This window comes from Acipenser ruthenus, unplaced genomic scaffold (assembly GCF_902713425.1).
Source record: "Acipenser ruthenus unplaced genomic scaffold, fAciRut3.2 maternal haplotype, whole genome shotgun sequence".
Lineage (NCBI taxonomy): Eukaryota > Metazoa > Chordata > Actinopteri > Acipenseriformes > Acipenseridae > Acipenser > Acipenser ruthenus.
Window position 1 is genome coordinate 54,107 of NW_026708369.1, and position 10,245 is coordinate 64,351.

Consider the following 10,245-nt stretch of genomic DNA (forward strand, 5'->3'; position numbering starts at 1 on the left):
CATGACTTTTATGTTTAGTGAGCTGGGGGTGATTCCTCCAAAATTTCCTTTTGTCCACACATTTCATTGTAAAATGTAATGCCTGCGGCACTTGATATTCCCAAGTGGTCTCCCATCCAAGTACTAACCAAGCCCAACATTGCTTAGCTTCTGAGATCAGACGAGATCAGGCTCATTCAAGGTGGTGTGGCCGCAGGCGATTGCATTTCTGCTTTCATGACTTTTATGTTAAGTGAGCTGGGGTGATTCCTCCAAAATTTCCTTTTGTCCTCCACACATTTCAATTGTAAAATGTAATGCCTGCAGCACTTGATATTCCCAGGTGGTCTCCCATCAGTACTAACCAAGCCCAACATTGCTTAGCTTCTGAGATCAGACGAGATCAGGCTTATTCAAGGTGGTGTGGCCGCAGGCGATTGCTTTTCTGCTTTCATGACTTTTATGTTTAGTGAGCTGGGGGGTGATTCCTCCAAAATTTCCTTTTGTCATCCACACATTTCAATTGTAAAATGTAATTACAAAATGTAATGCCTGCAGCACTTGATATTCCCAGGTGGTCTCCCATCCAAGTACTAACCAAGCCAACATTGCTTAGCTTCTGAGATCAGACGAGATCAGACTTATTCAAGGTGGTGTGGCCGCAGGCGATTGCAGTTCTGCTTTCATGACTTTTATGTTTAGTGAGCTGGGGGTGATTCCTCCAAAATTTCCTTTTGTCCTCCACACATTTCAATTGTAAAATGTAATGCCTGCAGCACTTGATATTCCAGGTGGTCTCCCATCCAAGTACTAACCAGCCCAACATTGCTTAGCTTCTGAGATCAGACGAGATCAGGCTTATTCAAGGTGGTGTGGCCGCAGGCGATTGCATTTCTGCTTTCATGACTGTTATGTTTAGTGAGCTGGGGGTGATTCCTCCAAAATTTCCTTTTGTCCTCCACACATTTCAATTGTAAAATGTAATTACTAAAATGTAATGCCTGCAGCACTTGATATTCCCAGGTGGTCTCCCATCCAAGTACTAACCAAGCCCAACATTGCTTAGCTTCTGAGATCAGACGAGATCAGGCTTATTCAAGGTGGTGTGGGCCGCAGGCGATTGCATTTCTGCTTTCATGACTTTTATGTTTAGTGAGCTGGGGGTGATTCCTCCAAAATTTCCTTTTGTCCTCCCACATTTCAATTGTAAAATGTAATTACAAAAATGTAATGCCTGCAGCACTTGATATTCCCAGGTGGTCCTCCCATCCAAGTACTAACCAAGCCCAACATTGCTTAGCTTCTGAGATCAGACGAGATCAGGCTTATTCAAGGTGGTGTGGCCGCAGGAGATTGCATTTCTGCTTTCATGACTTTTATGTTTAGTGAGCTGGGGTGATTCCTCCAAAATTTCCTTTTGTCCTCCACACATTTCAATTGTAAAATGTAATTACAAAAAATGTATGCCTGCAGCACTTGATATTCCCAGGTGGTCTCCATCCAAGTACTAACCAAGCCCAACATTGCTTAGCTTCTGAGATCAGACGAGATCAGACTTATTCAAGGTGGTGTGGCCGCAGGCGATTGCAGTTTCTGCTTTCATGACTTTTATGTTTAGTGAGCTGGGGGTGATTCCTCCAAAATTTCCTTTGGTCCTCCACACATTTCAATTGTAAAATGTAATGCCTGCAGCACTTGATTTCCCAGGTGGTCTCCCATCCAAGTACTAACCAAGCCAACATTGCTTAGCTTCTGAGATCAGACGAGATCAGGCTTATTCAAGGTGGTGTGGCCGCAGGCGATTGCATTTCTGCTTTCAGGACTTTTATGTTTAGTGAGCTGGGGGTGATTCCTCCAAAATTTCCTTTTGTCCTCACACATTTCAATTGTAAAATGTAATTACTAAAATGTAATGCCTGCAGCACTTGATATTCCCAGGTGGTCTCCCATCCAAGTACTAACCAAGCCCAACATTGCTTAGCTTCTGAGATCAGACGAGATCAGGCTTATTCAAGGTGGTGTGGCCGCAGGCGATTGCATTTCTGCTTTCATGACTTTTATGTTTAGTGAGCTGGGGGTGATTCTCCAAAATTTCCTTTTGTCCTCCACACATTTCAATTGTAAAATGTAATTACAAAAATGTAATGCCTGCAGCACTTGATATTCCCAGGTGGTCTCCCATCCAAGTACTAACCAAGCCCAACATTGCTTAGCTTCTGAGATCAGACGAGATCAGGCTTATTCAAGGTGGTGTGGCCGCAGGAGATTGCATTTCTGCTTTCATGACTTTTATGTTTAGTGAGCTGGGGGTGATTCCTCCAAAATTTCCTTTTGTCCTCCACACATTTCAATTGTAAAATGTAATTACAAAAATGTAATGCTGCAGCACTTGATATTCCCAGGTGGTCTCCCATCCAAGTACTAATCCAAGCCCAACATTGCTTAGCTTCTGAGATCAGACGAGATCAGGCTTATTCAAGGTGGTGTGGCCGCAGGCGATTGCATTTCTGCTTTCATGACTTTTATGTTTAGTGAGCTGGGGGTGATTCCTCCAAAATTTCCTTTTGTCCTCCACACATTTCAATTGTAAAATGTAATTACAAAAATGTAATGCCTGCAGCACTTGATATTCCCAGGCGGTCTCCCATCCAAGTACTAACCAAGCCCAACATTGCTTAGCTTCTGAGATCAGACGAGATCAGGCTTATTCAAGGTGGTGTGGCCGCAGGCGATTGCATTTCTGCTTTTCATGACTTTTATGTTTAGTGAGCTGGGGTGATTCCTCCAAATTTCCTTTTGTCCTCCACACATTTCAATTGTAAATGTAATTACAAAATGTATGCCTGCAGCACTTGATATTCCCAGGCGGTCTCCCATCCAAGTACTAACCAAGCCCAACATTGCTTAGCTTCTGAGATCAGACGAGATCAGGCTTATTCAAGGTGGTGTGGCCGCAGGCGATTGCATTACTGCTTTCATGACTTTTATGTTTAGTGTGCTGGGGGTGATTCCTCCAAAATTTCCTTTTGTCCTCCACACATTTCAATTGTAAAATGTAATTACAAAAATGTATGCCTGCAGCACTTGATATTCCCAGGTGGTCTCCATCCAAGTACTAACCAAGCCCAACATTGCTTAGCTTCTGAGATCAGACGAGATCAGGCTTATTCAAGGTGGTGTGGCGCAGGCGATTGCATTTCTGCTTTCATGACTTTTATGTTTAGTGAGCTGGGGGTGATTCCTCCAAAATTTCCTTTTGTCCTCCACACATTTCAATTGTAAATGTAATTACTAAAATGTAATGGCCTGCAGCACTTGATATTCCCAGGTGGTCTCCCATCCAAGTACTAACCAAGCCCAACATTGCTTAGCTTCTGAGTTCAGGACGAGATCAGGCTTATTCAAGGTGGTGTGGCGCAGGCGATTGCATTTCTGCTTTCATGACTTTTATGTTTAGTGAGCTGGGGGTGATTCCTCCAAAATTTCCTTTTGTCCTCCACACATTTCAATTGTAAAATGTAATTACAAAAATGTAATGCTGCAGCACTTGATATTCCCAGGTGGTCTCCCATCCAAGTACTAACCAAGCCCAACATTGCTTAGCTTCTGAGATCAGACGAGATCAGGCTTATTCAAGGTGGTGTGGCCGCAGGCGATTGCATTTCTGCTTTCATGACTTTTATGTTTAGTGAGCTGGGGGTGATTCTCCAAAATTTCCTTTTGTCCTCCACACTTTCAATTGTAAAATGTAATTACAAAAATGTAATGCCTGCAGCACTTGATATTCCCAGGTGGTCTCCCATCCAAGTACTAACCAAGCCCAACATTGCTTAGCTTCTGAGATCAGACGAGATCAGGCTTATTCAAGGTGGTGTGGCCGCAGGCGATTGCATTTCTGCTTTCATGACTTTTATGTTTAGTGAGCTGGGGGTGATTCCTCCAAAATTTCCTTTTGTCCTCCACACATTTCAATTGTAAAATGTAATTACAAAAATGTAATGCCTGCAGCACTTGATATTCCCCAGGCGGTCTCCCATCCAAGTACTAACCAAGCCCAACATTGCTTAGCTTCTGAGATCAGACGAGATCAGGCTTATTCAAGGTGGTGTGCCGCAGGCGATTGCATTTCTGCTTCATGACTTTTATGTTTAGTGAGCTGGGGGTGATTCCTCCAAAATTTCCTTTTGTCCTCCACACATTTCAATTGTAAAATGTAATTACAAAAATGTAATGCTGCAGCACTTGATATTCCCAGGCGGTCTCCATCCAAGTACTAACCAAGCCCAACATTGCTTAGCTTCTGAGATCAGACGAGATCAGGCTTATTCAAGGTGGTGTGGCCGCAGGTGATTGCATTACTGCTTTCATGACTTTTATGTTTAGTGAGCTGGGGGGTTGATTCCTCCAAAATTTCCTTTTGTCCTCCACACATTTCAATTGTAAAATGTAATTACAAAAATGTAATGCCTGCAGCACTTGATATTCCCAGGTGGTCTCCCATCCAAGTACTAACCAAGCCCAACATTGCTTAGCTTCTGAGATCAGACGAGATCAGGCTTATTCAAGGTGGTGTGGCCGCAGGCGATTGCATTTCTGCTTTCATGACTTTATGTTTAGTGAGCTGGGGGTGTTCCTCCAAAATTTCCTTTTGTCCTCCACACATTCAATTGTAAAATGTAATTACTAAAATGTAATGCCTGCAGCACTTGATATTCCCAGGTGGTCTCCCATCCAAGTACTAACCAAGCCCAACATTGCTTAGCTTCTGAGATCAGACGAGATCAGGCTTATTCAAGGTGGTGTGGCCGCAGGCGATTGCATTCCTGCTTTCATGACTTTTATGTTTAGTGAGCTGGGGGTGATTCCTCCAAATTTCCTTTTGTCCTCCACACATTTCTATTGTAAAATGTAATGCCTGCAGCACATGATATTCCCAGGTGGTCTCCCATCCAAGTACTAACCAAGCCCAACATTGCTTAGCTTCTGAGATCAGACGAGATCAGGCTTATTCAAGGTGGTGTGCCCGCAGGCGATTGATTTTCTGCTTTCATGACTTTTATGTTTAGTGAGCTGGGGGTGATTCCTCAAAATTTCCTTTTGTCCTCCACACATTTCAATTGTAAAATGTAATGCCTGCAGCCACTTGATATTCCCAGGTGGTCTCCCATCCAGTACTAACCAAGCCAACATTGCTTAGCTTCTGAGATCAGACGAGATCAGGCTTATTCAAAGTGGTGTGCCGCAGCGATTGCATTTCTGCTTTCATGACTTTATGTTTAGTGAGCTGGGGGTGATTCCTCCAAAATTTCCTTTTGTCCTCACACATTTCAATTGTAAAATGTAATTACAAAATGTAATGCCTGCAGCACTTGATATTCCCAGGTGGTCTCCCATCCAAGTACTAACCAAGCCCAACATTGCTTAGCTTCTGAGATCAGACGAGATCAGGCTTATTCAAGGTGGTGTGGCCGCAGGCGATTGCATTTCTGCTTTCATGACTTTTATGTTTAGTGAGCTGGGGGTGATTCCTCCAAAATTTCCTTTTGTCCTCCACACATTTCAATTGTAAAATGTAATGCCTGCAGCACTTGATATTCCCACGTGGTCTCCCATCCAAGTACTAACCAAGCCCAACATTGCTTAACTTCTGAGATCAGACGAGATCAGGCTTATTCAAGGTGGTGTGGCCGCAGGCGATTGCATTTCTGCTTTCATGACTTTTATGTTTAGTGAGCCTGGGGGTGATTCCTCCAAAATTTCCTTTTGTCCTCCACACATTTCAATTGTAAAATGTAATTACAAAAATGTAATGCCTGCAGCACTTGATATTCCCAGGCGGTCTCCCATCCAAGTACTAACCAAGCCCAACATTGCTTAGCTTCTGAGATCAGACGAGATCACGGCTTATTCAAGGTGGTGTGGCCGCAGGCGATTGCATTACTGCTTTCATGACTTTATGTTTAGTGAGCTGGGGGTGATTCCTCCAAAATTTCCTTTTGTCCTCCACACATTTCAATTGTAAAATGTAATTACAAAAATGTAATGCCTGCAGCACTTGATATTCCCAGGTGGTCTCCCATCCAAGTACTAACCAAGCCCAACATTGCTTAGCTTCTGAGATCACTCCACAACATTTCAATTGTAAAATGTAATTACAAAAAATGTAATGCCCTGCAGCACTTGATATTCCCCAGGTGGTCTCCCATCCAAGTACTAACCAAGCCCAACATTGCCTTAGGCTTCTGAGATCAGACGAGATCAGGCTTATTCAAGGTGGTGTGGGCCGCAGGCGATTGCATTTTCTGCTTTCATGACTTTTATGTTTTAGTGAGCTGGGGGTGATTCCTCCAAAATTTTCCTTTTGTCCTCCACACATTTCAATTGTAAAATGTAATTACTAAAATGTAATGCCTGCAGCACTTGATATTCCCAGGTGGTCTCCCCATCCAAGTACTAACCAAGCCCAACATTGCTTAGCTTCTGAGATCAGACGAGATCAGGCTTATTCAAGGTGGTGTGGCCGCAGGCGATTGCATTTCTGCTTTCATGACTTTTTATGTTTAGTGAGCTGGGGGGTGATTCCTCCAAAAATTTCCTTTTGTCCTCCACACATTTTCAATTGTAAAAATGTAATTACAAAAAATGTAATGCCTGCAGCACTTGATATTCCCAGGTGGTCTCCCATCCAAGTACTAACCAAGCCCAACATTGCTTAGCTTCTGAGATCAGACGAGATCAGGCTTATTCAAGGTGGTGTGGCCGCAGGCGATTGCATTTCTGCTTTCATGACTTTTATGTTTAGTGAGCTGGGGGTGATTCCTCCAAAATTTCCTTTTGTCCTCCCACACATTTCAATTGTAAAATGTAATTACAAAAATGTAATGCCTGCAGCACTTGATATTCCCAGGTGGTCTCCCCATCCAAGTACTAACCAAGCCCAACATTGCTTAGCTTCTGAGATCAGACGAGATCAGGCTTATTCAAGGTGGTGTGGGCCGCAGGCGATTGCATTTCTGCTTTCATGACTTTTATGTTTAGTGAGCTGGGGGTGATTCCTCCAAAAATTTCCTTTTGTCCTCCACACATTTCAATTGTAAAATGTAATTACAAAAATGTAATGCCTGCAGCACTTGATATTCCCCAGGCGGTCTCCCATCCAAGTACTAACCAAGCCCCAACATTGCTTAGCTTCTGAGATCAGACGAGATCAGGCTTATTCAAGGTGGTGTGGCCGCAGGCGATTGCATTTCTGCTTTCATGACTTTTATGTTTAGTGAGCTGGGGGGTGATTCCTCCAAAATTTCCTTTTGTCCTCCACACATTTCAATTGTAAAATGTAATTACAAAAATGTAATGCCTGCAGCACTTGATATTCCCAGGCGGTCTCCCATCCAAGTACTAACCAAGCCCAACATTGCTTAGCTTCTGAGATCAGACGAGATCAGGCTTATTCAAGGTGGTGTGGCCGCAGGCGATTGCATTACTGCTTTCATGACTTTTATGTTTAGTGAGCTGGGGGTGATTCCTCCAAAATTTCCTTTTTGTCCTCCACACATTTCAATTGTAAAAATGTAATTACAAAAATGTAATGCCTGCAGCACTTGATATTCCCCAGGTGGTCTCCCCATCCAAGTACTAACCAAGCCCAACATTGCTTAGCTTCTGAGATCAGACGAGATCAGGCTTATTTCAAGGTGGTGTGGCCGCAGGCGATTGGCATTTCTGCTTTCATGACTTTTATGTTTAGTGAGCTGGGGGTGATTCCTCCCAAAAATTTCCTTTTGTCCTCCACACATTTCAATTGTAAAATGTAATTACTAAAATGTAATGCCTGCAGCACTTGATATTCCCAGGTGGTCTCCCATCCAAGTACTAACCAAGCCCAACATTGCTTAGCTTCTGAGATCAGGCTTATTCAAGGTGGTGTGGCCGCAGGCGATTGCATTCCTGCTTTCATGACTTTTATGTTTAGTGAGCTGGGGGTGATTCCTCCAAAATTTCCTTTTGTCCTCCACACATTTCTATTGTAAAAATGTAATGCCTGCAGCACTTGATATTCCCAGGTGGTCTCCCCATCCAAGTACTAACCAAGCCCAACATTGCTTAGCTTCTGAGATCAGAACGAGATCAGGCTTATTCAAGGTGGTGTGCCCGCAGGCGATTGATTTTCTGCTTTCATGACTTTTTATGTTTAGTGAGCTGGGGGTGATTCCTCCAAAATTTCCTTTTGTCCCTCCACACATTTCAATTGTAAAATGTAATGCCTGCAGCACTTGATATTCCCAGGTGGTCTCCCCATCCAAGTACTAACCAAGCCCAACATTGCTTAGCTTCTGAGATCAGACGAGATCAGGCTTATTCAAAGTGGTGTGGCCGCAGGCGATTGCATTTCTGCTTTCATGACTTTTATGTTTAGTGAGCTGGGGGTGATTCCCTCCAAAATTTCCCTTTTGTCCTCCACACATTTCAATTGTAAAATGTAATTACAAAAAATGTAATGCCTGCAGCACTTGATATTCCCAGGTGGTCTCCCATCCAAGTACTAACCAAGCCCAACATTGCTTAGCTTCTGAGATCAGACGAGATCAGGCTTATTCAAGGTGGTGTGGCCCGCAGGCGATTGCATTTCTGCTTTCATGACTTTTATGTTTAGTGAGCTGGGGGTGATTCCTCCAAAATTTCCTTTTGTCCTCCCACACATTTCAATTGTAAAATGTAATGCCTGCAGCACTTGATATTCCCACGTGGTCTCCCATCCAAGTACTAACCCAAGCCCAACATTGCTTAACTTCTGAGATCAGACGAGATCAGGCTTATTCAAGGTGGTGTGGCCGCAGGCGATTGCATTTCTGCTTTCATGACTTTTATGTTTAGTGAGCTGGGGGTGATTTCCTCCAAAATTTCCTTTTGTCCTCCACACATTTCAATTGTAAAATGTAATGCCTGCAGCACTTGATATTCCCAGGTGGTCCTCCCATCCAAGTACTAACCAAGCCCAAACATTGCTTAGCTTCTGAGATCAGACGAGATCAGGCTTATTCAAGGTGGTGTGGCCGCAGGCGATTGCATTTCTGCTTTCATGACTTTTATGTTTAGTGAGCTGGGGGTGATTCCTCCAAAATTTCCTTTTGTCCTCCACACATTTCAATTGTAAAATGTAATGCCTGCAGCACTTGATATTCCCCAGGTGGTCTCCCATCCAAGTACTAACCAAGCCCAACATTGCTTAGCTTCTGAGATCAGGCTTATTCAAGGTGGTGTGGCCGCAGGCGATTGCATTTCTGCTTTCATGACTTTTTATGTTTAGTGAGCTGGGGGTGATTCCTCCAAAATTTCCTTTTGTCCTCCACACATTTCAATTGTAAAATGTAATGCCTGCAGCACTTGATATTCCCAGGTGGTCTCCCATCCAAGTACTAACCAAGCCCAACATTGCTTAGCTTCTGAGATCAGGCTTATTCAAGGTGGTGTGGCCGCAGGCGATTGCATTTCTGCTTTCATGACTTTTATGTTTAGGGAGCCTGGGGGTGATTCCTCCAAAATTTCCTTTTGTCCTCCACACATTTTCAATTGTAAAATGTAATTACAAAAATGTAATGCCTGCAGCACTTGATATTCCCAGGTGGTCTCCCATCCAAGTACTAACCAAGCCCCAACATTGCCTTAGCTTCTGAGATCAGACGAGATCAGGCTTATTCAAGGTGGTGTGGCCGCAGGCGATTGCATTTCTGCTTTCATGACTTTTATGTTTAGTGAGCTGGGGGTGATTCCTCCAAAATTTCCTTTTGTCCTCCACACATTTCAATTGTAAAATGTAATGCCTGCAGCACTTGATATTCCCAGGTGGTCTCCCATCCAAGTACTAACCAAGCCCCAACATTGCTTAGCTTCGGAGATCAGACGAGATCAGGCTTATTCAAGGTGGTGTGGCCGCAGGCGATTGCATTTCTGCTTTCATGACTTTTATGTTTAGTGAGCTGGGGGTGATTCCTCCAAAATTTCCTTTTGTCCTCCACACATTTCAATTGTAAAATGTAATTACTAAAATGTAATGCCTGCAGCACTTGATATTCCCAGGTGGTCCTCCCATCCAAGTACTAACCAAGCCCAACATTGCTTAGCTTCTGAGATCAGGCTTATTCAAGGGTGGTGTGGCCCGCAGGCGATTGCATTTCTGCTTTCATGACTTTTATGTTTAGTGAGCTGGGGGTGATTCCCTCCAAAATTTCCTTTTGTCCTCCACACATTTCAATTGTAAAATGTAAA

The 10,245-nt window shown here is 43.5% G+C and overlaps 19 non-coding genes and 24 pseudogenes across 19 annotated transcripts; all 43 read right to left on the reverse strand.

Annotated features, from left to right (window-relative positions):
• Nucleotides 1-79: 79 nt before the first annotated feature.
• Nucleotides 80-198, reverse strand: LOC131732002 (5S ribosomal RNA). The gene has a single exon (XR_009325226.1). It is a non-coding gene; the product is annotated as a 5S ribosomal RNA (ribosomal RNA).
• A 99-nt stretch (nucleotides 199-297) lies between these two features.
• Nucleotides 298-414, reverse strand: LOC131731929 (5S ribosomal RNA; annotated as a pseudogene).
• Nucleotides 415-528: 114 nt separating this feature from the next.
• Nucleotides 529-646, reverse strand: LOC131731946 (5S ribosomal RNA; annotated as a pseudogene).
• A 100-nt stretch (nucleotides 647-746) lies between these two features.
• Nucleotides 747-863, reverse strand: LOC131731947 (5S ribosomal RNA; annotated as a pseudogene).
• A 114-nt stretch (nucleotides 864-977) lies between these two features.
• Nucleotides 978-1,097, reverse strand: LOC131731912 (5S ribosomal RNA). The gene has a single exon (XR_009325185.1). It is a non-coding gene; the product is annotated as a 5S ribosomal RNA (ribosomal RNA).
• A 113-nt stretch (nucleotides 1,098-1,210) lies between these two features.
• LOC131731938 (5S ribosomal RNA) lies at nucleotides 1,211-1,330 on the reverse strand (annotated as a pseudogene).
• A 113-nt stretch (nucleotides 1,331-1,443) lies between these two features.
• LOC131731939 (5S ribosomal RNA) lies at nucleotides 1,444-1,561 on the reverse strand (annotated as a pseudogene).
• Nucleotides 1,562-1,662: 101 nt separating this feature from the next.
• On the reverse strand, nucleotides 1,663-1,779 carry LOC131731940 (5S ribosomal RNA; annotated as a pseudogene).
• A 113-nt stretch (nucleotides 1,780-1,892) lies between these two features.
• Nucleotides 1,893-2,011, reverse strand: LOC131731834 (5S ribosomal RNA). The gene has a single exon (XR_009325107.1). It is a non-coding gene; the product is annotated as a 5S ribosomal RNA (ribosomal RNA).
• A 113-nt stretch (nucleotides 2,012-2,124) lies between these two features.
• LOC131731866 (5S ribosomal RNA) lies at nucleotides 2,125-2,243 on the reverse strand. Its single transcript, XR_009325139.1, has one exon. It is a non-coding gene; the product is annotated as a 5S ribosomal RNA (ribosomal RNA).
• A 113-nt stretch (nucleotides 2,244-2,356) lies between these two features.
• LOC131731944 (5S ribosomal RNA) lies at nucleotides 2,357-2,476 on the reverse strand (annotated as a pseudogene).
• A 114-nt stretch (nucleotides 2,477-2,590) lies between these two features.
• On the reverse strand, nucleotides 2,591-2,709 carry LOC131731841 (5S ribosomal RNA). Its single transcript, XR_009325114.1, has one exon. It is a non-coding gene; the product is annotated as a 5S ribosomal RNA (ribosomal RNA).
• Nucleotides 2,710-2,819: 110 nt separating this feature from the next.
• On the reverse strand, nucleotides 2,820-2,938 carry LOC131731843 (5S ribosomal RNA). Its single transcript, XR_009325116.1, has one exon. It is a non-coding gene; the product is annotated as a 5S ribosomal RNA (ribosomal RNA).
• Nucleotides 2,939-3,051: 113 nt separating this feature from the next.
• On the reverse strand, nucleotides 3,052-3,168 carry LOC131731962 (5S ribosomal RNA; annotated as a pseudogene).
• Nucleotides 3,169-3,282: 114 nt separating this feature from the next.
• On the reverse strand, nucleotides 3,283-3,401 carry LOC131731928 (5S ribosomal RNA; annotated as a pseudogene).
• A 113-nt stretch (nucleotides 3,402-3,514) lies between these two features.
• On the reverse strand, nucleotides 3,515-3,633 carry LOC131731925 (5S ribosomal RNA). The gene has a single exon (XR_009325198.1). It is a non-coding gene; the product is annotated as a 5S ribosomal RNA (ribosomal RNA).
• Nucleotides 3,634-3,745: 112 nt separating this feature from the next.
• Nucleotides 3,746-3,864, reverse strand: LOC131731835 (5S ribosomal RNA). The gene has a single exon (XR_009325108.1). It is a non-coding gene; the product is annotated as a 5S ribosomal RNA (ribosomal RNA).
• A 114-nt stretch (nucleotides 3,865-3,978) lies between these two features.
• LOC131731957 (5S ribosomal RNA) lies at nucleotides 3,979-4,097 on the reverse strand (annotated as a pseudogene).
• Nucleotides 4,098-4,209: 112 nt separating this feature from the next.
• Nucleotides 4,210-4,327, reverse strand: LOC131731954 (5S ribosomal RNA; annotated as a pseudogene).
• Nucleotides 4,328-4,443: 116 nt separating this feature from the next.
• LOC131731836 (5S ribosomal RNA) lies at nucleotides 4,444-4,562 on the reverse strand. Its single transcript, XR_009325109.1, has one exon. It is a non-coding gene; the product is annotated as a 5S ribosomal RNA (ribosomal RNA).
• A 111-nt stretch (nucleotides 4,563-4,673) lies between these two features.
• On the reverse strand, nucleotides 4,674-4,792 carry LOC131731837 (5S ribosomal RNA). Its single transcript, XR_009325110.1, has one exon. It is a non-coding gene; the product is annotated as a 5S ribosomal RNA (ribosomal RNA).
• Nucleotides 4,793-4,891: 99 nt separating this feature from the next.
• On the reverse strand, nucleotides 4,892-5,010 carry LOC131731926 (5S ribosomal RNA). Its single transcript, XR_009325199.1, has one exon. It is a non-coding gene; the product is annotated as a 5S ribosomal RNA (ribosomal RNA).
• Nucleotides 5,011-5,109: 99 nt separating this feature from the next.
• On the reverse strand, nucleotides 5,110-5,226 carry LOC131731979 (5S ribosomal RNA; annotated as a pseudogene).
• A 110-nt stretch (nucleotides 5,227-5,336) lies between these two features.
• Nucleotides 5,337-5,455, reverse strand: LOC131731838 (5S ribosomal RNA). Its single transcript, XR_009325111.1, has one exon. It is a non-coding gene; the product is annotated as a 5S ribosomal RNA (ribosomal RNA).
• A 100-nt stretch (nucleotides 5,456-5,555) lies between these two features.
• On the reverse strand, nucleotides 5,556-5,674 carry LOC131731991 (5S ribosomal RNA). Its single transcript, XR_009325215.1, has one exon. It is a non-coding gene; the product is annotated as a 5S ribosomal RNA (ribosomal RNA).
• A 115-nt stretch (nucleotides 5,675-5,789) lies between these two features.
• On the reverse strand, nucleotides 5,790-5,909 carry LOC131731930 (5S ribosomal RNA; annotated as a pseudogene).
• A 238-nt stretch (nucleotides 5,910-6,147) lies between these two features.
• On the reverse strand, nucleotides 6,148-6,270 carry LOC131731977 (5S ribosomal RNA; annotated as a pseudogene).
• A 117-nt stretch (nucleotides 6,271-6,387) lies between these two features.
• Nucleotides 6,388-6,507, reverse strand: LOC131731924 (5S ribosomal RNA). The gene has a single exon (XR_009325197.1). It is a non-coding gene; the product is annotated as a 5S ribosomal RNA (ribosomal RNA).
• A 120-nt stretch (nucleotides 6,508-6,627) lies between these two features.
• LOC131731839 (5S ribosomal RNA) lies at nucleotides 6,628-6,746 on the reverse strand. Its single transcript, XR_009325112.1, has one exon. It is a non-coding gene; the product is annotated as a 5S ribosomal RNA (ribosomal RNA).
• Nucleotides 6,747-6,861: 115 nt separating this feature from the next.
• On the reverse strand, nucleotides 6,862-6,982 carry LOC131731945 (5S ribosomal RNA; annotated as a pseudogene).
• Nucleotides 6,983-7,097: 115 nt separating this feature from the next.
• On the reverse strand, nucleotides 7,098-7,218 carry LOC131731943 (5S ribosomal RNA; annotated as a pseudogene).
• Nucleotides 7,219-7,333: 115 nt separating this feature from the next.
• On the reverse strand, nucleotides 7,334-7,452 carry LOC131731844 (5S ribosomal RNA). Its single transcript, XR_009325117.1, has one exon. It is a non-coding gene; the product is annotated as a 5S ribosomal RNA (ribosomal RNA).
• A 116-nt stretch (nucleotides 7,453-7,568) lies between these two features.
• Nucleotides 7,569-7,690, reverse strand: LOC131731963 (5S ribosomal RNA; annotated as a pseudogene).
• A 117-nt stretch (nucleotides 7,691-7,807) lies between these two features.
• On the reverse strand, nucleotides 7,808-7,916 carry LOC131731960 (5S ribosomal RNA; annotated as a pseudogene).
• A 101-nt stretch (nucleotides 7,917-8,017) lies between these two features.
• LOC131731948 (5S ribosomal RNA) lies at nucleotides 8,018-8,138 on the reverse strand (annotated as a pseudogene).
• A 102-nt stretch (nucleotides 8,139-8,240) lies between these two features.
• LOC131731908 (5S ribosomal RNA) lies at nucleotides 8,241-8,360 on the reverse strand. The gene has a single exon (XR_009325181.1). It is a non-coding gene; the product is annotated as a 5S ribosomal RNA (ribosomal RNA).
• Nucleotides 8,361-8,477: 117 nt separating this feature from the next.
• LOC131731910 (5S ribosomal RNA) lies at nucleotides 8,478-8,597 on the reverse strand. The gene has a single exon (XR_009325183.1). It is a non-coding gene; the product is annotated as a 5S ribosomal RNA (ribosomal RNA).
• Nucleotides 8,598-8,698: 101 nt separating this feature from the next.
• On the reverse strand, nucleotides 8,699-8,818 carry LOC131731890 (5S ribosomal RNA). Its single transcript, XR_009325163.1, has one exon. It is a non-coding gene; the product is annotated as a 5S ribosomal RNA (ribosomal RNA).
• Nucleotides 8,819-8,919: 101 nt separating this feature from the next.
• Nucleotides 8,920-9,040, reverse strand: LOC131731951 (5S ribosomal RNA; annotated as a pseudogene).
• Nucleotides 9,041-9,140: 100 nt separating this feature from the next.
• Nucleotides 9,141-9,250, reverse strand: LOC131731973 (5S ribosomal RNA; annotated as a pseudogene).
• A 101-nt stretch (nucleotides 9,251-9,351) lies between these two features.
• On the reverse strand, nucleotides 9,352-9,460 carry LOC131731961 (5S ribosomal RNA; annotated as a pseudogene).
• A 116-nt stretch (nucleotides 9,461-9,576) lies between these two features.
• Nucleotides 9,577-9,697, reverse strand: LOC131731941 (5S ribosomal RNA; annotated as a pseudogene).
• Nucleotides 9,698-9,797: 100 nt separating this feature from the next.
• Nucleotides 9,798-9,917, reverse strand: LOC131731936 (5S ribosomal RNA; annotated as a pseudogene).
• Nucleotides 9,918-10,245: the final 328 nt, after the last annotated feature.